The sequence below is a fragment of the Callorhinus ursinus genome, unplaced genomic scaffold, assembly GCF_003265705.2.
Source record: "Callorhinus ursinus isolate GAN/ISIS: 27379988/994484 unplaced genomic scaffold, GSC_fseal_2.0 scaffold11, whole genome shotgun sequence".
Taxonomy (NCBI): Eukaryota; Metazoa; Chordata; class Mammalia; order Carnivora; family Otariidae; genus Callorhinus; species Callorhinus ursinus.
The window spans coordinates 51,624,119-51,650,061 of NW_027397073.1; the positions used below are offsets into that span (position 1 = coordinate 51,624,119).

At 37.1% G+C, this 25,943-nt stretch overlaps 1 pseudogene; it reads right to left on the reverse strand.

Annotated features, from left to right (window-relative positions):
* Positions 1-15,956: 15,956 nt before the first annotated feature.
* Positions 15,957-16,174, reverse strand: LOC112835388 (U2 spliceosomal RNA; annotated as a pseudogene).
* Positions 16,175-25,943: the final 9,769 nt, after the last annotated feature.

A 25,943-nucleotide genomic window follows, 5' to 3' on the forward strand; every position in this document is an offset into this window, starting at 1 on the left:
AATAATTGGACTAATTCTTAAAGCAACAACTAATAAGAATCTTCCAAGACAATTATAAAAGACTCAAATTAAAACACAGAAGACAGAAAGAAAAAGAGAGGGAGCTCAAAATGGGAGACTGCCTCTGATAGGTGCATTTTCACACAGAATGGTAGCACTGAGAACAAAACTAGCCCTGAACAACTTGCTCTATGTCATGTGGAGGTCATTCAAAAGAATGCACAGGTATATATACCCTTCAGTGGTCAAGTCAGTTTTGTACTACCTTGAAGCAAACTACAAAAGCAAGGCCAGGGAACTGGATCTCTCCAGTGATGGATCCAGAAGACTCCAACCTGCATGAAATGGTCCAAGTATTATTCTGATTCTATTCAGGTATCCCTCACAAAACACTCTAGAATGACTGGGATTTCAAGTTGTTTGCAATGAACTCCAAAGACGAGAGCAAACAACAACCACTCCTACCCAAGTCAGAATATTTCGGGATATCCTCAAACTCAAATTTAGACATTGCCTCTGGAGAATTTTCTGGATCTATTAAATCACTCAATTGATCTGATTTGCTGGGCAATTATAGATCAGAGATATAGGTAACCTCACACTAGAACTGGCTAAGCAGAAACACAAAGGGCAGGCAGAACCTCTTATTGACTTTGCAGCTAAAAGAAGAAGACTCTGAAGTCAAACCACTGCTGTGATAGCACCAACCATGGGCAAGTGACTGATGGCACCTGGGTCTCTTATCAATACTATGGAAGGAATTGGTAATTTACAAATTTTCTTTAGCCTGAAGTCTTATTTAAGTCTCTATCAGTTCAGAACATTTCTCTTCTCTCCTAATTTGATATTGTCATAAATTGGGCTCCACAAAAATAGACTCTGAGACAGCTATGAGCATACAAGAAACCTACTGGAAAAATTCTTGAGATCAATCCTTGTATAAAGGAAGGGGAAGGAATGAAGCAGGACTGGGCAAAGGCAGAACCTGGCTTCAACAAATCCAAAGTCAACTCAGATGATCCCCACCCCACCCCACCCCCGCCTAGGGACTCTGAAGCTTAGATGACCCTTCTAATCCTGAATTGGAATGAGAAGTATTGAACTTTATACCTCTGCATTGACATTCATAGGATGCAGGTTTCTCCAGGAAGGGACATAACCTTGGACAATGTAGATCTTCTCTGTCAAGGCACTTCCGAAAAAAGGCTAAGAACTGAGGGGCATCTGCTGGTACCACTTCCAGCAGCTGGGGAATAGGTTCTTCATTTCTAAAGGAAAATTTGGGCAGCAAATCCAGAGCCCATTCTTGACATTTATTGCAATATTTTTTCCATGGCCACAGGAGGTGATGTATAACTGCCCAAGACAAAGTATGAACTTTATCTTACACAATTTGACTCATATTCTATTTAGCCACAGTTTGAGACCAAGGTCTAATTGAGAATTCAGAGACCTTGAATTTCAAACTGACTAGATTCTTCATATAAAAAATTCATGTTAGATACATCAAATCCACAGACGCTTCTTCCTTCAGAATGCCTAATGAAATTGTCTTTGGCACAGATATGTAAAGAAATACCATTGTCATAATCCTGTCACACCTGCTGAACAGGTGTACACAGGAAAATTAGCAAATTCAAAGAACAGTTTATTGATTTTGAAACTGCCTGGCTTTTTAAATCATGATTTCATTAAATCTCAATATAAAAATAGAATATGAAAATAACACATGGTTTCTCTATGTATCTTTATCACATATGAACAAATATAAAATTGTCCATTTCAGTTTAATCAGCCAAATCATTCACACCAGTTGTTTTTGGCAAGAGGAAGAGTATGTCTTATTCTCAATTTGTTAAAGATTTCACCCCCCACAAAAAAAAACTTAAATAAAAATAGCACATGTACATACAACCCATTTATCTGCAATACAATAGCTTCCCTGCTTATAACTAGTATTATCTAAATTCTGGAATTTGTTTTCTTCCAATTCCTTTGATATCCTCGACTTAAATCAACATATCAAAGCATCAGGTTGAAGTCTCTCAATTTCTTTGAAATTCAAAACCTGCAAGGCATATGCAATCTATGAGTTTTATGGAGAAGAGGGATGATTTATATGATTCTATTTCCCCAACATCCATTCCATTTTTATTTCATTCAGTTCAATTCAACAAACATTTATTGAAGGGCTACTATGGCCAAGATGCTATGGGATATTCAGAAATTAACCTGAGACAGATTCTGCCCCATAGATATATATGAGTGTGTGTGTATTCAGAATTCTGTAAGTTAATTATAGTAGCCTAAAGCATATGAAAGTGAACGTTTTTTATCTACAAAAACAGCATTCACATTTGAATCAACCTAATATAACATAGAAGACAATGTAATTATTTTTATAGTAGAAATATAAACAAAGTATTATGGGAACCAAGAGAAGAAAATGTTACCTCTAATTAGGGGAATTAGAGATTTCACGAAATGGGTTAGTTTGAGCAAGTGACTACAGATGGTTGGCAATAGCACAAAAGGCTAGCTTTGTAGAGTAAACACTAAGAGAAAGTAAAGTTCAGTGCTTAGTCCAGAAGGACTGGAAAACAATAGACTCTTATTTTATCTGGAAGTTCCAAATGCTCTCTCTCTGGAAGTTTTTTTCAACAAAAGTATTTGGGGTTTGTTTGTTTTATTTTGGTTTTGGTTTTGGTTTTCTGAAGGGAAGGATTCTAGGAGCCCCCTAGAATCAAGCATACATGTAAGCTTACATGTTTGAAAATCTAAGATTTACAGATCTTTGAACCACTATAGAAATAAAATTCTGAAGTAGCTGTCTAGAGTGGCTGAGATTTTTCCTTTTAGTTACCTGGAAAATGTAGAGTTGCTATTTCAGGAAAACAGATGATGACTCTCATGAAGGCATATCTTTCATTTAGTCAATAAAAATGTCTGCCAACCTATTCCACCCACACTAAACAATCAATAGAAATGAAATTTTGGCCTACACAGACTGAAAATAGTAGGGCCAAAGCAAAGAAAGATGCCAGAGAAGGATTAGATGTAAATTCTTAATTTCATTTAGAAAGTTTTCCTTATGAAAATCCATTTATATAAGCATTTTCACACAAATGTTAGATTATTGGATAGACTCCTTCATTCCTAACATACAAAGGTGAACTTACTCATTACTAACTGGATGCTCAAGAAGTGTTGATTAGAGCTCTTTGTTCATTATCTGTGGGTTTCTGCTCAATTCCTCTATTTGGGAATACTCAAGAGCTCACAGACCACATCTGTGGAAATAATCAAGTGATACAAAGATAAATATTCTCAGAGAAAACCAGAAAAAGTTTGTATATGAAGTTATTTAGATTTATCACAACTCTTGAAAATACAACCCTACTCCATTAGCCAAACTAATAGTAGGTCAATATAATGCACAGTAGAAAAGGCAGCAGTACAGTTTTTATTTAAGTCTGTACTGTCCAGTACAGGAGCCACTAGCCACTTATGGCTAGTAAGCACCTGAAATGTGGCTAGTCTGAACTAAAACCTGCTTTAAGTATAAATTACACACTGGATTTCAAAGACATAGAAAGAAAAATACAATAGAAAGTATCTCATTAACAATTCTTAAGTTAATTACATGCAGAAATGATAACATTTGGACACATTGGATTAAATAAAATATATTATTAAAATTAATTTCACCTGGCTAAAAAAAATTAATTTCACCTGTTTCTTTTTACTTTGTTTAATGTGGCACTCAGAATACTTAAAACTAAATATGTGGTTTGCATTAGATTCCTTTGGGACAGCACTGGTCTAAGAGATAGACTTTAACTTCTCTAACATCAGTATCCACTTCTGTAAAATGGAGAAAGCAATTATTGCCCTGTCTTACTGATAGGGCAATAATAAGAATAATTCCTTATGGAAAAGTCAGCATAATGAATCCAAGTGGTAAATGTAACTTTTCGCTGGTCTGGCAAAGGATTTCAAAATACCAAACAAAACTAAGAAATGTGGATTTATCCTCCAAACCTCTCAATGCTTTCAGTTCATATAAATTTGAAATGCTAAGCACACCAAACTATCTGACAGGCTCCGTGATGGATAAACTCCTCCAAGAGCCAGATAATATTTTATGAGTGTGCTCAGGGGATGAAGTAAGCTCTATCACCCTCCTCTCAGATCAGCCTGGCTTGGAATCAAAAAGGCTGTGGTATTAGAGGTCACCTGGTGGTGAATTCATCAATGCAGCACTAGCAGCAAATGGCCATCTGGACCCAGGGTTTGAGATCACCGTTGCCTGTCAAAGCAATGGAATTTTCTAATCTACCCTAAAAATATAAACACTGAATCCAAATTAGGAAAAGCTAATAGTCTTAAATTAGAAATTGCTTCCTATTTCCAACCTTTCTTTAGAATTGCTTCTGACTTTCCTGGAAGTACAAGGTGGGGGTAATATGATCTCAAGAATTGTGAGGCTGAGATGAAGAAAGAGAAAAAAGTCCACCCACACTTAAAGCAAAGGTGCCTTGAGAATCTCTCATCGGGTGGCACAATGTTAGGCCAACGGGCAGAGCTTCAAGAAAAGTCACCTGAAGGCCCCAAACACAGCCACCCTCAAAAGCAGCGGATAGGGATTCAACCAACTTTGTCTCCATTCCAGCTTCATATTCTGCTATATTATCCCATCTTTGACAATTACACTCTGATAATATCTAAGCAGTTTTAATTCTCCAAATACAAAAAGCCTCAGAACCTGTATGTGTGCTATCCCTCTGCCAGAACATGATTGCACTGCCCCAGTTGCTGTCTCCTTAGCAAACTCATCTTCCCTCCTCAGGAGTCAATTAGTGTCCTCTGGGAATCTATCTTCTCTGGGAATCTATCTCTGATGTTTTCTACAACACTGGGACCTGCATTATAAAACTAACTTCCCTAGAATGCAAACTGGTACAACCACTATAGAAAATAGTGTGGAGATTTCTCAAAAATTGAAAACTGAACTACCACTACCACATGATCTAGCAATCCTACTTCTGGATATACACTCAAAAGAAATAAAATCATTATCTCAAAGAGATACCTGCACTCCCAGTTTCACTGCAGCATTATTCATAATAACCAAGGTATGAAAACAACCTAAGTATCCATCAACAAATGGAATGGTTGTTTCCTTACCTTGGTTATTGTGAATAACGCTGCAGTGAATACGGGAGTGTGGTATATATAGACATAATGGAATATCATTCAGCCTTTAAAAAGAAAGAAATCCTGTCATTTGTGACAACATGGATGAAGGCATTATGGTAAGTGAAATAAGCCAGACAAAGACAAATACCACATGGTTATCACTTATATGTAGACTCTAAAGCAAATAAACAAACAAAAAAGGTAAATTCATAGAAACAGAATAGAAAAGTGGTTGCCAGGGACAGGGAAATGTTGGCAAATGGTATAAACTTTCAGTTATAAGATAAATAACGTCTGAGAACTTAATATATAACATGGTGACTATAATTGGTAACACTATATTGTATAACTGAAATTTTTTGAGAGTAGAACCTATATGTTCTCATCAATAAAAAGGTAAAGATATAAGGTGATAGATGTATTAATTCAATGAAAGAAATCCTTTCATAATGTATACACAAATCAAATCATCACACTATAAGTATCTTACAATTTTGTCAATTATACCTCAATAAATCTGGAAAAAAAGAAAAAAAAGCAACCTCCCTATTTTAGAATTGCCTATTTCTGTATATGGCTTTTCATTTGATTGAGATCTTTTAACCACATTTTTCAATCCAGTCTCATGTGCTGGAGGGAACGTTTGTTTCTTGCTCTTCATGTGTCTATGCAGTGAGACCTCCAGTAGATGATATTCTGTCCTCTCTCCACCACCCCCCACCCTTCCCTCTAATTGGTGGGTATTAGAATCAACCAGCCATGCTCAGCTCTTCTCCTGTCTCATTCTCTTTTCTTCATGATCTGTGTATTAGAAGAGAAAATATGTATGGTCTTCTCCCTACTATGCAGTAGCAGGGGACTGGCCCTTTGGTCTGTGGTTTCCTAGAGCTGCCTGTTGCATTGAGGGTGTATTCAAAAGCTCACTTGGCTGACCTCAGACACAATCTCCAAATAATTTTATAGATATTATAAAACATTTTATCTCCATCTATTGGATATCTATGTCTATATCAGTTGGTTCTAAACACAAGTGGGGAAAAAGGAGAATTCTTTATTCATCTCCTAAAACTCCTAATAAATGAATCTCAATGCAATTCTAGAACTATAAGTGGAAAAAAAAAAAGTCAAGCTAGAAAGGCATAAGGAGCTTAAAGCAGAACATCTGCCAGAAAATGAATAAGGCAGTCTGGATGTCATACCAACAAACTCCTCCTCAATAAGAAGACAGTGAACATTAACAATAACTTTGTTATTAAGTTATACTCCTGTCCACTTATCTTCCCCTCTTTATCACAGGGGCTGGGCATTACCCATCTTTTGGGTCTCCAAAATTAGCATCCAGTAGCAGGCATGCAAATAGTTGTTTAATTAATAATTAATAGACCACACACATTATGGGTTTAACCTGGGAAGAGGAGAGCACAGACAGAGTCTTCTCACAACAGCCAGGCTCAGAGATCAAGTAGAAGATGATGTGTCTGATATGAAACAAGCCAGGAAACGACATCCTAGCAGAGGAGGTCCTGACAGAGTCTTGACAGTGAGGCCGAAACAAGGGCTTTTAAACCTCTAAAACTTCTAAAGGCAAATGTCATTAAAATCGGAGAAATTGTGGGACAGTAGTTAAGACGTGGGTTAAGCAGCTGAACTGTCTGCCTCAAACCCTTCTAAGCCTCCGTTTTCTCATTCATGTAAGGGAGTTAATGAAACTACTGACTTCACAGGATTTTTGAGAGAGTCAAAGAACCTAAATTTTTGTAAAGGCTTTCTTTAGTTCAGACTTTTCACATAGGAAGTGCTAGATTCCTTGGTGGGAGCTAAAGCAACATCAGCAACAGCAGTAGCTTAATTCGGACATTCCCACTTAGAACACAGATGTAAGCATGAAAAAAAAACATAATTGCAAGGGAAGGAGAAGGCAGAGATAATTTAACGTGATAGAGGTAGAGCCCTCTGTTAGCTAGATGGAAAATCTGTAATTGTTACCCTACCACAGAGAAAATTGAGATGTAGAGTATGTTTTACAATTTACATAGCTTATTTTGCTTAATTTTTTGCATTTCTATCACAATTCTGACAATTTCAGTTTTTCCCCATCAGGAACACTTGGACGTTAAATTAGGAGCACTCCAGAACCACCATCTTCCATAATATACCCTTTCCTCCTGATGCTCACATCAGGTCAGAAACGTGCAAGTCTATTAACCTGGGCTGGAGTTGGGGCTGACTTTAACTAAATATTAAATTTTAATTCTTACTCATTCCTATTATCTATTTACAAAAAAAAAACCAAGACATATATTTGTCCTAATTTTCTCCTCTCTTTCACGTTCCACACACAGTTATCTCATGGAATCAGTTTCCCACAAAAGGAATTTTACATGCAAAATTCTGTTAATTCTAATTAAAAACTTTGAGTTTTTAAACTCAAAATGGAGAATGCTCAGTTTTTTAATCTATCCCATACTAAATGTAACCAAACACTTTTAGATTTGCTGAAAAGGAAATCACAATTCTCTTTCCCGAAGCCAATATTTGGTATCCTGTAACTTGCAAAGCTGTCACCCACACTTAGAAGTTCTGCGAGCTGCTATCCATAAGGTATGTCCTTAAATTGTAAACACCTGTTTTCTTAATCACCCTCCTAATATCCCCCAGGCAATGTATAAAGAAAAACTTTAATGAATTTAGTAAAATAAAAACTTGCTTCCAAATTTACATTGTATCTTCCCACACACCTAAGAAAAAAACTAATAAAGGTTTCATATTCAGTGAGCTAAAGCTGGCATCTAACCAAGTAACTTTCTCATCTACCTTCCAAAAAGGAGAAAATGCCAAAATGCCAAGTTCATATAATTAAACATTTTAAACTCTTTTAAAAGATCAACCAATATGGGGCTCCTGGGTGGCTCAAATGGTTAAGCGTCTGCCTTCGGCTCTGGTCATGATCCCAGTGTCCTGGGATCAAGCCCTGCATCAGGCTCCCTGCTACTCGGGAAGCCTGCTTCTCCCTCTCCCACTCCCCCTGTTTGTGCTCCCTCTCTCGCTCTGTCTCTGTCTGTCAAATAAATAAATAAAATCTTAAAAAAAAAAATCAACCAATGTATGCAATGTAAACACTTTAGTAAAGTTTAGTAAAGTTGACTAAAAACACATGGTAGAAACTAGTTCACCTAAGGATTGCTCTCCTCTGCCCATTTGCCAAGTTTGGAGTGATTTCTTCTAACCTGATCAGTTTCATATACCTATTTGCCAACATGCACATACAACTACAAATTTTAAGGACACTTCTTCATAAATGGGCCATAATATCTGCATTTAGTGCAGCAAACTATTGTGGCAATTTCAGTATAGTTTCTTATTCCATGTCTATAATTTACCATTAAGATTTCATTAGAGCAAACATCACTGTTAACTCGTGGAAATTTCTTACCAAATACTGAAAATCTAAAGTCACAACTAACTTCACTAATAATTCCCCTACAAACCTAAAAACTTAAAAGGTCAGGTGTATTTTATTTTCTCCAGCCTGGTCTCCTAAAAATAAATCACAGATATATTCCTCATCTGCAATTTAATTACCCTCTGGAGACCAGCAGGTTATAGTTGGAGGGTGTCATTTAGCAGCCTTTGGGGAATCAGAACCTCTTTCACTTGCATTACTTCTTTGTAACAAGAATTCAGACAGACTCGGCTTTCTTTCCCCCCCAGAAAAAGGTCACAGTCTATCATTAGGAGCTTGAATGAGAAATGGTAACATGAATTTTTTTATGATAAAAGTTAGAGGCATTGAAAACAAATAACCTATTGACATTTAAAATATTCATTTTAAAAATAGAGGGCACTATGGTGTGTCATTAGCACCTTCCTCATTACTGGGTTTTCATCAATTTACAGAATCTCTGGGTTGGAAGGGACAATAAAGGTCATCCTGTCCAACTACCACCTGATGCCTTGAAAATTTCCTTCTCTGTGGTACAGTCTGATCTATTTTCTAATAAATTACCTCTATAGTCAGTGAAGAGCCAAGTCCTTACAATTTATATTGAATCTTCAATGATGCATTAGTTTTTATCACCTTTATTTCATTTGAAACCTAGAAACAGTATTTTTATTTTATTTTTTTAAATTTTTTTATTATGTTAATCACCATACATTACATCATTAGTTTTTGATGTAGGGTTCCATGATTCATTGTTTGTGCATAACACCCAGTGCTCCACGCAGAATGTGCCGTCTTTAATACCCATCACCAGGCTAACCCATCCCCCCACGCTCCTCCCCTCTAGAACCCTCAGTTTGTTTTTCAGAGTCCATCGTCTCTCATGGTTCGTCTTCCCCTCCGACTTACTCCCCTTCATTCTTCCCCTCCTGCTATCTTCTTCTTTTTCTTTTTTCTTAACATGTTGCATTATTTTAGAAACAATATTTTTAAAACTTCATAATTTTTACTTTTAATTCCTTCAACTCCTCTCTCCACTGGGCATTAATTTCTGGTTATATTTTAAATATAACTCTAACATATAACTGGAAATTCAATTAAGTAAAATAAGCATGTGCTTTATTTCCTTGCTTATTAGAAAACTGATAAAAAACATGCACTATCCATATCTTTCACTGACATGTCTTTAAGAATAAAGGCTTTCACTATGCTCATAAAAATATTTCAGTAACATTTATATAAAATGTGAGTGACATTCTGATATCAAATAATTACCATGACATTAATTGCAATGATGATTACAGATTCAGTTCATATAAATAGTGTTATCCTGAACTCACCTTCCTTTCCCTTTCCATTATCTTTGATCATGTATCTCATTCGCTTTCTGATTCTCCCTTTACCACCAGATATAAACAACTGATTTTTTAAAAAAGATTTTATTCATGAAAGACACAGAGAGAGAGAGAGAGAAAGCCAGGGGCAGAGGAGAAGCAGGGTCCCTGCTGAGCGGGGAACCCAATGCGGGGCTAGATCCCAGGACACTGGGATCATGACCTGAGCCAAAGGCAGACGCTTAACTGACTGAGCCACCCAGGTGCCCCTAAACAACTGATTTTAAACAGGAACTTTTCTTTGCCAGGCAGTCAAATGGCAATTCTAGTTCTAATCCAATTCTAGGGTAGGGGAGATAGTCCTACACTTAAAATTTACTTAATAATCTAGAACCTCACACACACTGACCATCATGTCTAAGTGCTAGCCCAATCATCACCAGCAAACTCAGATGCTGAAAACATCTTAGGTTTTTTCATTGATTTGACAAATATTTGTTTTGATCATACTCAGTTCCAAATGCTGTGCAAAGCATTTGGGTTTCAGAGTTAAATTAAACATAGCATCCAACATCAAAGAACTCATTTAAATAGAGGAAGACTGATACACATAGTGAGGAAAATATTAGCAGTAGGCACAGGTGACTATGGGGGCATGGAGTCATTGTACCCACCCCCTACCAGGAGCGAAAAGAAGAAGCTGATGCCAAAGTACTGAGTTTCAAAGGATGAACTGAAGTCATCAAGGAAAAGTGAAGACAAAGGTTCTCATCTTTTCAGTAATTGTGGGTCTGTCTCTTTTAGAACCAGAAGTAATTTTTGCTATCATCTGGTTCAATTAACCTCTTAATTTTGCAAATAAGAAACTCAGTATTTTTTTAGAGCCATTTCCCCACTAATCTTTATAATGTTTTTGTAGAGATTGTTTTTTAGAAAGCAAATATTATGTTGATTGTTACAGACAAGGATATTAAGGCATGCATATAAGAAGTAATTTACCAAAAGCCCCCACAAAATATTTGATGAATGTGAGGATATACTCAAGTCAGGTGTATCCACCCAACTGTTCATACTAGGAAAGGATATTATTCCTATGACAAAAGGAAAGCACAGTGCTGAAAATCTAGAGCCTTCACACTAATAGTTCTGTGACTTTGAAAAGGCTCTTATGTTTCCTCATTAATCAAATGAGGTGATGGCATAAGACATTCCAAAATTGTAGGGCCATGCTGTCAAACTGTGCCAGTTCACAATACTGTGTGCTAAATTATCTGTTACTTGCATATGGTAAAGATTCTACAGTCTGCCCAAAACCATCTGACATTGTCCCCTTTCATTAAGTTTTTAGTCCCTGACATATTTAATTCCATGTGTCCTCTTTATCCAGATTTTTCTGTATTTATTTTCATTTTTTTCAAAATCCCCTAAACTGCCTGAGCTATGATTAAGCATCTAGAAGATTCCCAATAAACTTATCCCATAATGAAAAAGCACTCTGAACATACTGAGAGCTGTGGAACTAAAAGCACTAACACCACAATATTTACAATATTTCAAACTTCAAGCCATAACAGCCCAAATTCAGAGGGAAGAAAAAGCAACCCAGATGTGAAGTAAAGTGGTTAAATATTAATATAATGAGGTTTTAAATTATAGGTCTGAAAATCCACCAAAAAAATGCTTTTTCTTCTCAATTTGTAGGAAAGTCATATTTAAGGTCATTTTAAGAGAGATTATCTCCACCAAACCTTCGTTGCATGCATTATTTCCTCACTATATTATTTAACCACCCCTTCCTTTTCTTACTTATTCACTAAATATCTTTTAAGTTCCCATGTTCAAAAGGTATGCTAAAACAAAACAGAAAAAGTCAACAGAACTGTTTGTTTGGTTTTTGGGTGGGTGGGTGGGAAGTTTTGGGTTTGTTTGTTCCTATATAGAAACATTTTTCTTCCAGTATTATAATAAAGGCTAAGCTATAAGAGGCTATCATTGGATGAGATCTTTAATATCTCCTGTACATCAACATTTAATTAATGCCCAGTTCTTTCATATGTTTAATGTATTCTCAGCCAATTCAGTTTTCAATATAGTGATGGATTTTTACGTAAAGTACTAGACTTTTCTATATTTATTTCACCTATAAGACCTTCTCCTCAGAATATCTTTGAGACTATGTCCAACAAAAAAAAAGTGCTCATGAACTATAATAAAATTCTTCTGCAAATTCATTTATTTTATACTCATGTTACCCTGAAAACAATTACATTCAAGTCCGTGGCATGCTTAACAGGAGTGTTAAGCCAATCTCTGAAGACCTTAAAAAGATTTCTATATATTGAGTCACTGCTATAAGTATGATTATTAAAACTAACACTATAATACTATGTATTGATTCCATTTATTTGTTTCATTTATATAATTTTCACCATTCATCTATATAAAAATGAATGTCTATATCTACTTTCCTTTTGATCCTTTTTGCCTCAGAAATTTCTGCTCGATTCACTATTCCACATCTTTCTAAAAGAAACCTATGACAAAACACATTTTCAACCATTTCACTATATTCTCTTATTTATCTCTAATATATTTCAATACCACTCCACTAAATCTCATGCATAAAAAAAAAAATGGTAAGAGCAATGCACACCAAGCTCCCTTGTTCTTCAAGAATATGCAAAGCACTTGAAGAGGCAGGGTATCTTAATGAGATAGTTGCTTAGTTAAAAAGTAGTCAGTGATAACACTTAAAAGGAATGTGACTTTCTGTGGAAAACAGGATGGAGCTTCCCTAAAAAATTAAAAGTAGAATTATCATATGATCCAGTAATGCCACTACTGGGTATTTTTACCCAAAAAATACAAAAACACTAATTCAAAAAAAACATATGCACCCTTATGTTTATTGGAGCATTGTTTACAATAGCCAACATACGGAAGTAGCCCAACTGTCCACTGATATATGAATGGATGAAAAAGATGTGGTATATATACAATGTAATATTCTTCAGCAATAAAAAAGAATAAAATCTTGCCATTTGCAACAACATGGATGAATCTAGAGGGTATAATGCTAAATGAAATAAGTCAGAGAAAGACAAATACCATATGATTTCACTCATATGTGGAATTTAAGAAACAAAACAAAGAAAAAAGAGACCCAAAACCAAACCCCCCCTTTTTTTTAAGATTTTATCTATTTATTTGTCAGAGAGAGCATGCCCACAAGCAGGGGGAGCGGCAGGCAGAGGGGGAGGGAAAAGTAGACTCCCGGCCAAGCAGGGAACCCGATGCAGAACTTGATTCCAGGACCCTGAGATCATGACCAGAGTTGAAGGCAGTTGCTTAACCAACTGAGCCACCAAAGTGTCCCCAAAAAACAAACTCTTAAGTATAGAGAATAAACTGATGGCTACAAGAGGGGAAGTAGGGGAGGGGGTGAAGTAGGGGAGGGGGTGAAGTAGGGGAGGGGGTGAAATAGGTGATGGGGATTAAGGAGTACATATATACACCTGAAACTAATGTAACACTTTATGTTAATTATACTGGGAAAATAAATAAATACACAAACAAGCAAATAAATGGGAATAAATAAATAATAAATAAAATAAACAAATAAGAGGAATGTGACTTCAAAAGGAGTTCTGGTTCAAGACAGTGACTATAGCAGGCTTATGAACTCAGTTCCTCCCAGGGACACACCAAAACCAAAGCTAAATATGGAAAAATTCCCTCTGAAAAAAATCCAGAAATCAGCTCAGTGACATCTAAACACTGGATAAATGGTAAAAAAAAAAAAAAAAAAAAAAAAAAAATGCACATCAAAATGGGTAGGAAAGGCCAAGACACAATCTTGCCATAAACCCCACCTCTAGCACAGCAACACACACCAGGAAGGGAACTCACAATCCAGTTTCTCCCTGAGAAGTGAAGGGTTTGGACCCCACAACTTGTTCCCCAAGTTTTCAGACCTGCTATCCCTTCTTCCATTCTCCCCAATTTAAATTCAGAATACTTGGGGCACCTGGGTGGCTCAGTCGTTAAGCATCTGCCTTCGGCTCAGGTCATGATCCCAAGTGTCCTGGGATCCAGCCCTGCATCAGGCTCCCTGCTCAGTGGGGAGCCTGCTTCTCCCTCTCCAGCTCCCCCTGCTTGTGTTCCCTCTCTCGCTGTCTCTCTCTGTCAAATAAATAAATAAAATCTTTTAAAAAATAAATAAAATAAAATAAATTTGGAATGCTGTAGACTCTTTGATCACTAACTTTGTTCCTCTGCCATCACTTATACTTTTATGTTGAAGCCTATATCATGATCTAAAGTCCTTCTGGACCCTGCCATAATGTCAGTGGGTCCTAGAAGTATCTACTAACTTCTGAGGTCTTCACTACATACCTTTATTGTACTTTGAAGGACTTTATGTTTACCATTATCTCTGAACTTAAAAGGCTGCTTAATAATTATCTATTCACTTGTATGACTCCCCCTCTCAGAGACTTGAGGGTAAGGATTGTGTCTTTCTTCTTTGTATTCCTGACACATAATATACTTCCTGAGTTGGAACACTAAAGATATTTGTAAATATTTGTTAAGTGACTGAATCACCAACTCTTGCACCACTGTCTTCCCATTCTAATCACAGATGACAGCAGTCAGGACAAGTTATCCGAAAATATGGCAACTTGGCACATTGAATATTTCAAGCTGAAAGAATTGGAGAGTTGACAAGTGCAGGAAGGATTTTCTGACAGGTCACAGACCCTCAAGTGAGAGGTACCCTCCCTACACTGAGAGGAAAGGAGTATCCTTATCTCTGAAGACACAGGAACACAGAGAGCAATCTGAATGAACAGTGCTCACAGTTTCTCCCAGAACTGCATTAAGTTCATACTCTTTTCTGTCCAATCACACTTTTCCATGACTCTTCATCATACCTAGCACAAAAACACTCAAGGTTTAACCACTTCTTCAGTCCTTCATTTCCTCATGAAGGCTCCCAGCTAACATAAAACTTCTATTAAATAAATGTATATGCTTTTCTCTTGTTAATCTGGGGCCTCTTCATTTAGAAGGGTAAAGGAAAAAGATATTTTTCCTCCCCTGTGTAGGCATTCCCTAACTTCCCTCCTTCCTCAGGAACATTAGTGCCTGAATATCAACCCTCTTTACTCCATCCATTCTCTCCTGACTTTCCCTTTACAAAACATCATCTTTTCCTACCTGGATTTATTCAATTCTCTCCAAATTTCCACTACTTCCCTTTTCTCCCAAAGCACCTAGCTCCATGCCATGAACTTAAGAGACACTCATCGAGTACATAATACTAATGAGCAGAGTAGTTCATGGGCTGACAGGCTCATAGACTCAAACAATCTGGGGCTAACCTGATTCTGTAGCACATCTCAATAAATCATCTCTGCTGGCATAAAGGCAAGTCTCTTAACCAAGTGGAACTTTTTCTTCCTATCCCCTTTCCCCTTAGAATTTCCAGAGAACTAAGTAAACAAGAGTCAAGTCCCAGTGTGGGTAGAAACAGCACTGATTCACAGTTATAAACTTTATGGTTCTACTTTCTCTGTGTTTTCAGAAAGCTTCACTTAGCCATTACATGTGCTGGATTTTATTATTTGTTCAATTTCTCATCCCTCCATATCCTTATCATGCTTCACTGTGAGATGAACCATAGCAAATACTTCAATGTACCAATGAAGTTGGGCTCAGATATGCGACTTGCTTTCTCTTATATGTGAGTGGAAGTGAAACTGTCAGTTCCCAGCTATAAGCATCACATGTATCTGTTTGCCCTTTGGAATTATGACATCCTCTATGAGAAGAAAAAGCCTCAAGTAACTACTGACCTTAGAACAAAAGATCTTTGGAGTAGACTTGAACTCAGCCCACAGCCTGGGACAGAACCACACTAGCTGACCAGCAGAGCAAGGAACAAGAAATAAATCATCGTTATGTTAAGCCAATGAAATTTAGGGTTTGTTCGTTATGCTGCATTACTACTATAGGAACCAGATTAATACACTGTGCTTGATGTATGTTCTCTAAATCTCTAGATTATAAACTGTTGCCTTTAGCCAGTGAAAACAGTGTAAGAAGGGCAGAATCTGGGGCGGCAGGGTGGCTCAGTCAGTTGAACTGATAAGAACAGATACTACACTTGATCTTAGCCAAAAGGCCAAGAAGCGATGGGGCTCAGTCAGTTGAGCATCTTGACTTCAGCTTGATTTCAGCTTAGGTCATGACCTCAGGGTTGTGGGATTGAGTCCCATATTGGGCTCTGTGCTCAGCAAAGAGTCTGCTTCCTCTCCCTCTCTCCTTCTCCCCCTCTTCCCACTCTCTTGCACTCTCTCTCTCTAAAAATAAATAAATACATCTTTAAAAAAATAAAAGAAGGGCAGAATCCTGTTTGAAAAGCACATTTTCAATCTAATAAAAGTTTTAGAAATATCTCAAAAAGAACTAGTCCATATTTTACAATTCACCAAGATTTTATGATTCTTTGGGTTGGTTACTGTTACTGCTGCTTACCAGGGTTGGTATTGATCATTCTCTTCTATTAGTTGAAGTGGCAGTTCTGTCTGTCATATTTCTCTTTATTGAATACATTTATTCATAATCATTATTACAGCCTTTTTAACATGGATGCTCAGCTCAAATGATACCCATAAACTTCAGTTACATTATATCTTCAAGGTTCAAGTCAGACTTTTAAGGATTTGTGAAAAGCCATAAAGAAAACGATTAGCATTAAACATATGTGATGTATAGTAATGAATTGAACACAAAAAATTGCCCATATTTTGAGGCAAAGAAGGTATAAAACTGACTAGAAGCAATTTGAGGTTAAAAAAAGTTTAAAATCCTAATCCCTGATGTTACTAAATCTGCATCTTTTTCCCTTTTTTATTTTTATTCCAAAACCAATACAGATTCAGATTCCATATAAATTTAGAACTCAGGTAGCTTGGGGATTAAAGAGCAGATGGGAAACTCAGAGTCCAAAATTCGAATCCTTATTCAGCCACCGATTTACTGTATGATACTTAAAATGTTCTTTCATCTCTACAATGGAGTTGATCTGGCAAAACATTCCAGTTAGCAATGTTTAAGCTATTTTGGAAACAACCTATTCAGAATGTTTTTAGCTATCTCAAAATAGTTGAAGACTTCTCTAAGTATTAAATATCAAGCTCAATTTAATTTATAACTTAAACACACACACACAAAACAGGAAAAAAAAACTGAATGGCTGTTTTGATTTGGTGTAGTAAATCTTAGTAGGAACAACCCAAATTTTAGAAACAGTCATGAATTTCCCCCAACTTCAAGGATGAATTATATTTGGTAAGCTACTCAAACTTTTCAAGCCTTGGTTTCTTCATCTGGAATACATGACAAAAGTACTGAAGGATTTTTGTGAAAATGGAAGTAGAAGAAGTATATGCACATCATATAAGAGCGGCAGCATAAATCAGAGCCCAACAAATGAAAACTATTATTTATTAATAGTGACTGAAATCACAGAGCAACAATAAGGTGTCCAAAATTTGAATGAAGCTTAGGTGTCATAAGAAATGGAGCTACTTAAAGGGGTAAATAAATAGGCTCATGGGACTGACTGTTCTCACACAATTCTTGAGGTATCTTTGTGACAGTTGGGGAACAGGAGAGAAGACAGATGGGGGGCCTTATTTGAAACACCTGCTTAAACAATCAAGAAGAACAAAAATAAATAAAACACACAGGGTCTCCAATTCCAAATGCTTTACAAACATTAGTGGCATCACAAACCACTTACCAGGATATCTTTCCCTTCCAACAATCACTTCCTTATTCAACCATATGCTCCAAGCTCAGTTCTACCTGAGTCTCACTGCCAAACTGAAAGAACAGTAATCTTTCTCATAATACTAATAATCATAACCATCAATACTGAGCACTTACTCTGTACCATACTACGTACCTGACATATCTTTAGATCTCCCAACCATGCTGAAGGGATGCTGGAATTCCAATTTTAAAGTGAAGAAATGGGCCATCAGAAGGATGAAGTTTCCCCAGTTTCACACAGCAAACAAGAAACAAAGCAGGGATAAAAATCCAACTTTTTCTGATTCCCAAGTTCATGATTGTTCCATGAAGCTTTGACTTTAATGGTAAAGACGCAGCATGTTAGAGTTTGGGGTTGGGAGGAAGCTGAGACCTTGTCTAATCCAAGCCTGCTTTTTATAGATGAGGAAATTGAATTCCAGATCAGAAGAACCAAGTGACTTATTCAAGTTCACCAAACAAGAAGAGGCAAAACCAAGGATAGAATTTTTTCCACATTATCCTTCAGTAAAATTCTACTATAAAGAAATATATTAGCAAGTCAAATCCTGCCGTTTCCATGACTCCCAGGTATCAGGACTCCCTAACCCCCCCATCTACACAGACACACATAAACACACCCCAAATGTGGAAATAATTGAACTCTGCTACCTCCAGGTTATGCCACTGAAACCCTGTGAAGAAAGCCAAAACTTGGCTATAAAATGTTTTATACAGTACTGCTATGAATATTTTTTGAAAAACTGAAATTACTTATTCAGTGGACTGTGACAAAATTTCAGGCAGTTACCAGTTTTTACAAACTCCTGCTTGGAAGACAGAAGGATGAGCTTAACGAGGTGCAAAGAGTCAATCTATACTTTTCATCTCAAATACATATTATTGTAAGGAAGCAGAGAGCCAAGTGGTGGCAGGTACATTGTTGAAGGGAAAAGATCCAGCTTTTACCAGTTTTTTTTTTTTTTTTAATCTCACAGGAAGTCAGATTGCATGGGTTTCACTTAGTGTAATGATCCTGGTGACTGTTCCCATTCACAATCACCTCTTGCAGACTGAAGCATGGTCCTGACGTCATGCTGACTACTTTGATTTGCCAACATAACTCTAAGGTTGTGTTCTCAGGCAAGGAGCCAATATGAAGGGTTTTTTTCTTGGTTACCATACTGTTCTGGATACATCATTTTACAAAGTAACAACCAAGGTCAAAAGCATTGCCTCCATGCTGGGCCATAACAAAACACCTTTTGAAGGCTGCTTGAGTCTGACTTCATAACACTTCAATGCTGATATCCATGAGACACATTCTTCATTCTCCTGCTATGACCAATTCAACTTTTTCAGGAACTTTTGCACATGATGACTCCATTTCATTTTGTTTTGTTTCATTTTAGTTGCTAGTTGCTATGGATTAAATGTTTGTGTATCTCCCTATATCCCTCCAAATTCATACGTTGAAGCCCTACCCCGCAATGTGATGGTATTTGGAGGTGGGGCCTTTGGGAGGTGGTAAGGTGGGACCCTCGTGATGTGATTAATGCCCTTATAAAAGGAGGAAGAGACAGGAGACCTCACTCTGTCTCCCCATGAGCACCACTGAGAAAAGGCCATGTAAGGACAAAGCAAGAAAGCGGCCATCTGTACCAGGAAGAGAGCTCTCACCAGACACTGAATATGCCAGCACCTTGATCTTGGACTTCCTGCCTCCAGAACAGTGAGATGTAAATTTATGTTGTTTAAGCCACTCAGTCTGTGGTATTTTGTTATAGCAACCTGACCAGACAAAGATATTAGTCAAATATGCAAAAGACAGAATTAAAAAGGTTTCCAAATTCCAGATTGTTACTGAATATAATTTTTAAAGATTAGGAAATAATTTCCAGGTGTAAAGAGTTCCATGAAATACTTTAACCCTTCTGAGGATATGAGTGCCATTTATTCCATGAATAACAACGTGAGATTCTGAGAGTCTGTGTGCCCTGGCATATGACAATGGTTAAACGATGCTGAGTGCAGAGGGAGTTCTGAACAGGGTTCAGACAGTTTTTAGTTCACATGACAGTTCCAAGAAGGCTCAATTAACTAGGTTCTTTAAATGAAGGCTACAAAGGAAAAAGAGCAAGCCTTCTGCTTTTTTGAATGATATTTTGAAAGGCATTTTTTCCCCAACAGAATAAGCACATCACCATGAATTCTAGACTCTGAGATCCAAACACTGAGCAAATTAAAACAAAGGAAACATGAAAAAGCAGCTCCAATGGTAAGGTCTTGATGCACCTTCAAACGAATTTGTTCTGAATAATACATCAAGTATCTAAGAACTCACATCTTAACCAATTTTTTTAAAAGATATATTGTAAAGTGCAAAGCATCAAGAAAAGCAGTGATGTTCCCCAACATTTCAAGAGGCTGGTTATTAAAAAAAGTTTCAAAAATTTTTGGATGAGTGCAGAAGAGAATTCCTGAACTCTTGGTTGAGCATCACACAAACTTTCTTGCTTTCAGATCTCTGCAGTTCAAAGACATAAGCCTGTACCAGGAGTACCATGGCTGAGATAGCTGCAGAGTGCCTCCCAGAGAATTATATCAAGAAGTAGATAAAGGAAGGAACAAAGGCACAGTCAGTCGACAGACTACAAGCCCTAAAATATACACAAATGGCCCCAACAACCCCTTCTAAACAATGTTAAAGACATGTCCTGTATTGTAACTGTGGATATTTGGAAAGAGCTCTTTGTTGCTTGAAGGAAGATATTTTCTGGTCTTAAAAGAATCAAAAGCTCTTATGAATTCTAAATTGGAAAACAGTCGCTCGGAATACAAAAAGCTAAAGGGACATTAGTCCATGATTTGACAGAGATTTATAAAGCTCCATAAAATGGCTTGGATATACAAGAATATATATGCTTAAGGAAATAAGCAATATCAAGTGAAATTATTTTTAACATTATAAGAAGACTTAATATCCAAAAAAGATATAGTAATAAGCAAGAGCCCCTTTGTAGGGTCCCTTCAGAAGATGTGCATCTTAAAAATTTTTTCTCAAGAAGTCCTTTACCTGTCAGCATACCCTCACTTCACAAAGTGCTCCTTATGTGGTCCTGGTCTCCTATTCTTTATTATAGTTGTCCAAGGGTAAAATTAGACCGTGAGCTCCTTCAGTGAACAGAATGGTTCTTAACAGCTCTCTCTTCCTAGTGCTAGGTGATGCCCTGGCACATAATATATGGTCAATTAACATTTGCTAAACCTTAAAAACTACTCCCCCACATGTCAAAGTTTGTGAAAAATATCAATAGATCCTTTGATTTTATTCTCACACTATCAAAGGTAATTACAAGTTGAGTCTACAGAGCTCATGAAATGGGTAATACCATGAAAGGGGCGAAGATTCCTTCTTAGGCACCTTTAATTTCTTCCCAAGAATGGTTCAATGCTCCAAAATATCTCTGTGTTGTTGACTTCAAGTGACTAATTAGGGGCAATTATACATGAGGACATCTGTGTACAGTAATTCCCAGAAACACAATTTTTATCACATTCTGTCCATGTGGTACTAAGTGCCTGGACAGAGCTAGCACAGATGACAATGATTCAGAGGTACCATGAAAACACGTCCCTGTGATACAGGTAATTTCCCAGGACCTCTATCAAATCACAATTCACAGATGCCCAAGCTGGCCACCTACCTCTTCAGGAAATGTTTGGTCCTTTCGGTTGCTGATATATGGAATATAGTGGAACATGACACATGACCAAAGCAAGGAAACAGATGCAAAGATTATATTTCTAACCTATAAACTGTCCAAACTTTCTCCTACTTCTCCTTATCCTCCTGGTTAGATAAAATAATAACTTCTAACATCCCTTTAGAACTGGAAATTTAGCAAGTACTCTAATCTATCCCATTTCATATGACCTTCACAACAATCTTGGGAGGTCAGCAGAATTATTTCCATTTCAAATGAAAAACGGATATCAGGGGAAGGAGAGGAATTAACCCAATGGCAAATTCTAATTGCAGAGCCAGTGTCCCTGTCACTACATCCTTTGTCGTCTCTGCAGTTGGTCTTTGGGCACCTCACTTGCTTCAGCCCGGCTACCTAGCCAAACCATTTGTTATTCAAAGGATGAAATAAGCACCCATATATGGTCCCTGGAATGGGAAAATATAGTCAATGGGAGATGTATTAAAGAGTTAAAAAAAATCGTTGACACAGAAATAAAAATAACTATAGGAAAGCTCAGCAAATTCTCCAAAATAGTTACCAAATTAACGTCAACAAAAGAGATGCGCATAATTCAATTCTTCAACCACCACCAGGACCAGGCCAGAGAAAAAGAAAGGATGTCTTCCAATGTCATCTTTCTTCCTCCCTGAAAGCTATTCTGAGCACCCTTTAAACTAAATCAAGATCCCAGTTCCTCCTAGACATGCTCCATCTTCCCCATACCACTTGTCCTCAGACTGACAGTCAATTCTACAATATTTTCCAGCTCCGCAGCCCTATTAGAAGTCTATCTCTGAGATAGACTTGAGACTTTGTCTAAGAGGATGGAGCCCAAGATGAAAATATGGCAACCATTCACTATAATGACTGAGGTGAATGTCATTTCAACTTCCTGGTGACTACCAGAATACAGGTTATTGGGCTGCAATTTGTTAATGTTATGCTGCTCATCACTATATTTAGCAAACAAAATCTTAAGAACTATATGGGGCGCCTGGGTGGCTCAGCTGTTAATCGGCTGCCTTCAGCTCAGGTCATGGTCCCGGGGTCCCAGGATCGAGCCCCACATCGGGCTCTCTGCTCGGCAGGAAGCTTTCTTCTCCCTCTCCCACTCCCCCTGCTTGTGTTTCCTCTCTTGCTGTCTCTCTCTCTCTGTCGAATAAATAAATAAAATCTTTTAAAAAAAAATCTTAAGAACTGTGATTATTTTATTTCTAAGCATTATCTGAACTTTGAATAACTGAAAGATATAGGTAGGAGTGAGCCCACCAACTGAATCTGTCTCAGAGGCTCACAGGTATAATTGCTAGTAATACAAGATTTCATATCTCTGGTTTCACTGGATTCAAACTTAGCATTAAGTAAAGGTTTGACTTTTCTTTTGAATAATATGTGCACAGGGGCGCCTGGGTGGCTTAGCCATTAAGTGCCTGCCTTCGGCTCAGGTCATGATCCCAGGGTCCCGGGATCAAGTCCCACATTGGGCTCCCTGCTCCGCGGGAAGCCTGCTTCTCCCTCTCACACTCCCCCTGCTTGTGTTCCCTCTCACTGTCTCTCTCTCTCTCTCTCTCTCTGTCAAAAAATAAATAAAATCTTTAAAAAAATAATAATATGTGCACAATATTTTAAAAATTAAGTAATAAAGGAGTATAGTAAAGTTAGTCTTTTGCACCACCTGTATCCTGCTTCCCAGTTTCTCTCCTCAGACACAACTGCTTTTAATTATTCCTGGACATAAAGGGAATATTGTGTAAGACATGCCCCCATCTTTCTTCCAAGTTACTTTTTTTTTCTTTAGAATTTTCTTTTTTTTTTTTTAAGATTTTACTTATTTATTTGACAGAGAGAGACACACAGAGAGAACACAAGCAGGGGGAGTGGGAGAGGGAGAAGCACGCTTTCTGCCAAGCAGGGAGCATGATGCGGGGCTCGATCCCAGGACCTTGGGATCAGGACCTGAGCCAAAGGCAGACGCTTAATGACTGAGCCACCCAGGTGCCCCTCTTCAGAATTTCCTGGTTGATTACTGTTCTCACACCAGGGCCAGACCTCTTCTTCAGAGTAAGCTGTTGTGTACCTTTGGTTCTATCCTAAATGTGGACAAAAGCCCCTCCTTTTCTTTCTCCTCACCTCAGTTATGACAAGTTGGTATTACCTAATGGCTCTTTGCTAAAAAATGAACAGAAACTAAAGGAGAAACAAACAAGGAAAGTAAAACAATAGAAAAGGGACAAGTTCACTGTGTACAGATGTCTGAACCTCAGTAACAACAGCGGACAGATACTCGACTCCAAAGTTCTCCCAGCCGGCTCTACAACCCTTTTCAGAATAGTGTTGATTGATACTCCTAAATGCAATGGATCAAAGTTACTAGCTTTTCCACTCCTCAAAATTCTCAGTCACATGCCTTCGCTCCTGAGGAGGCAAACTGCCACAATAACCAGTATCATTTTTCAAGGTCAGCATATAAGTATAAATCAACAATAGAACACACAGAATTTTCTCACAGCTCCACAAAAAAACTACAACAGTGATGGTGTTGGTGGTAATAACAGTGATGGTGATGATGGCCAAAATGTGCTGAGTGTTACTTCTATAATCCTAAAGAATAAAAAACACTGAAGCCAGTAAGATGCACCTCAAGGACTTCACCATCTTATTGGTTACCACACTTCTTTTCATAACTTCTCTTTAATAAGTAACTGCAGAAGTTATAGAAGAGAGAGGCATAGATGGACCCACCACACATGCCAGGACAGAAACACAGCTACTCCTCATGTGGTAAGAAATCCTCTTCTTGGGCACCCGGGTTCCAACTCTGCCATCTCTTTTGTCAGTAAACTAATGCACTGCTCTGTTTCTCAGAGTCTTTTGAGAGAAACTACATTAGAACTGATTTTTGTGAAAGCACAGTTGCTTCTTAAATAGCACCTAGGATGGGGTAAGTTCTCCACTGGAGGGCTATACTTTGCAGAAACCAAAAAGAAAGAAAACAACCCAAAGGTTTGCTTCAGGAAATAATTCAAACTCTGGTTTTTCCACTTCTCAACTGCTGTTTACTTTTTTTTTTTTTCAGTTCTATGGCTCTATTTTATCTTTTCCTATGATGTTCCTGTATTGACTTATAATTAAGATTTAAATCTTTCTTGCCAAAAAATTATAAATTAATTAATTAATTAATAAAATCTTTCTTGTAGTTATATTTCACACATGGGCAGCCTGGACTACTAGAAAAGTCAAATAACCTTAGAGGCTGACTGCATGTAAAACTTTAGTAATTCAGACTAATAGGGAATTTAGCTCATTCATCTTACAACAAAATATTGCTGGGTAACTATTATAAGAGAGTTGTTTTGCCAGATAATATTTATCTAAACAAACAATTATTGAAGGGTGCCTGGGTGGCTCAGTCAGTTAAGCGCCTGCCTTCAGCTCAGGTCCTGAGATCAAGCCCCACATCGGGCTCCCTGCTCAGAGGGTGGCCTGTTTCTCCTCTTCCCTCTGCTGCTCCCCCTGCCTGGGCTCCCTCACTTGTGCTCGCTCTCTCTCTCTCAAATAAATAAAATCTTAAAAAAAAAGAAATATTTCAATAACTCTAATAATATCCATATATATGGAATAATAACTCTAATAATATCCATACATCCTGGAATTAATTTTCACAAAGTAATACAAAAAAAGACAAGATTATCATCCTGAAATTTTTCATTTATTGCAGCATAGTTTATAAAACAAATATAGAAAATATCTAAATATTCAACATTAGAGAAATGGTTAAGTAAAAGCTGGCATATCTACTGAATGTGACATAAAATGCTTATGCTATAATGATTAGTGAAAAAGTAGAATATATAATTGTATCTATGCTATGATAGTAACTTTATACCTGTGAATATAGATTTGTAGGGACTATGGAAAAGTAAAATATTTAATTTGTAAGCATAATAGAATTGCAAAGAGAATGTATTTCTATTATTATAATTTTATTTGTGCAATTGAAAAGTAATTCAAAGGAAAGAAGAAAATGTAATTATTGGGTATCTACTTGTGCAAAGAAAAATAAGACATTAGACCTGCCCACAGGAAACTTATGGATACAAGTAGTACGTAAAAATAGAATGCAAAAACTGTAATACATAAGACAATGTGTCATAAAAGATATTAAAATGAAATGCTATGAAAAAACACATGTCTTTGTATCTATTAACCAGCAAGAAAGTACAATTTTTCAAGCTACACTATTAGAAGGTACAAATATTCTAGGAGATTTATCATTTGCTTTTGCAGCAATCAAAGAAGAAACATTGCCTCACTTTATGACTTTAAGATGTGCAGTTAAAAGACAAAAGGGTAAAAAATCAACACCTTTTGGAAGCTGCTTCTAACAGTTACATTCTT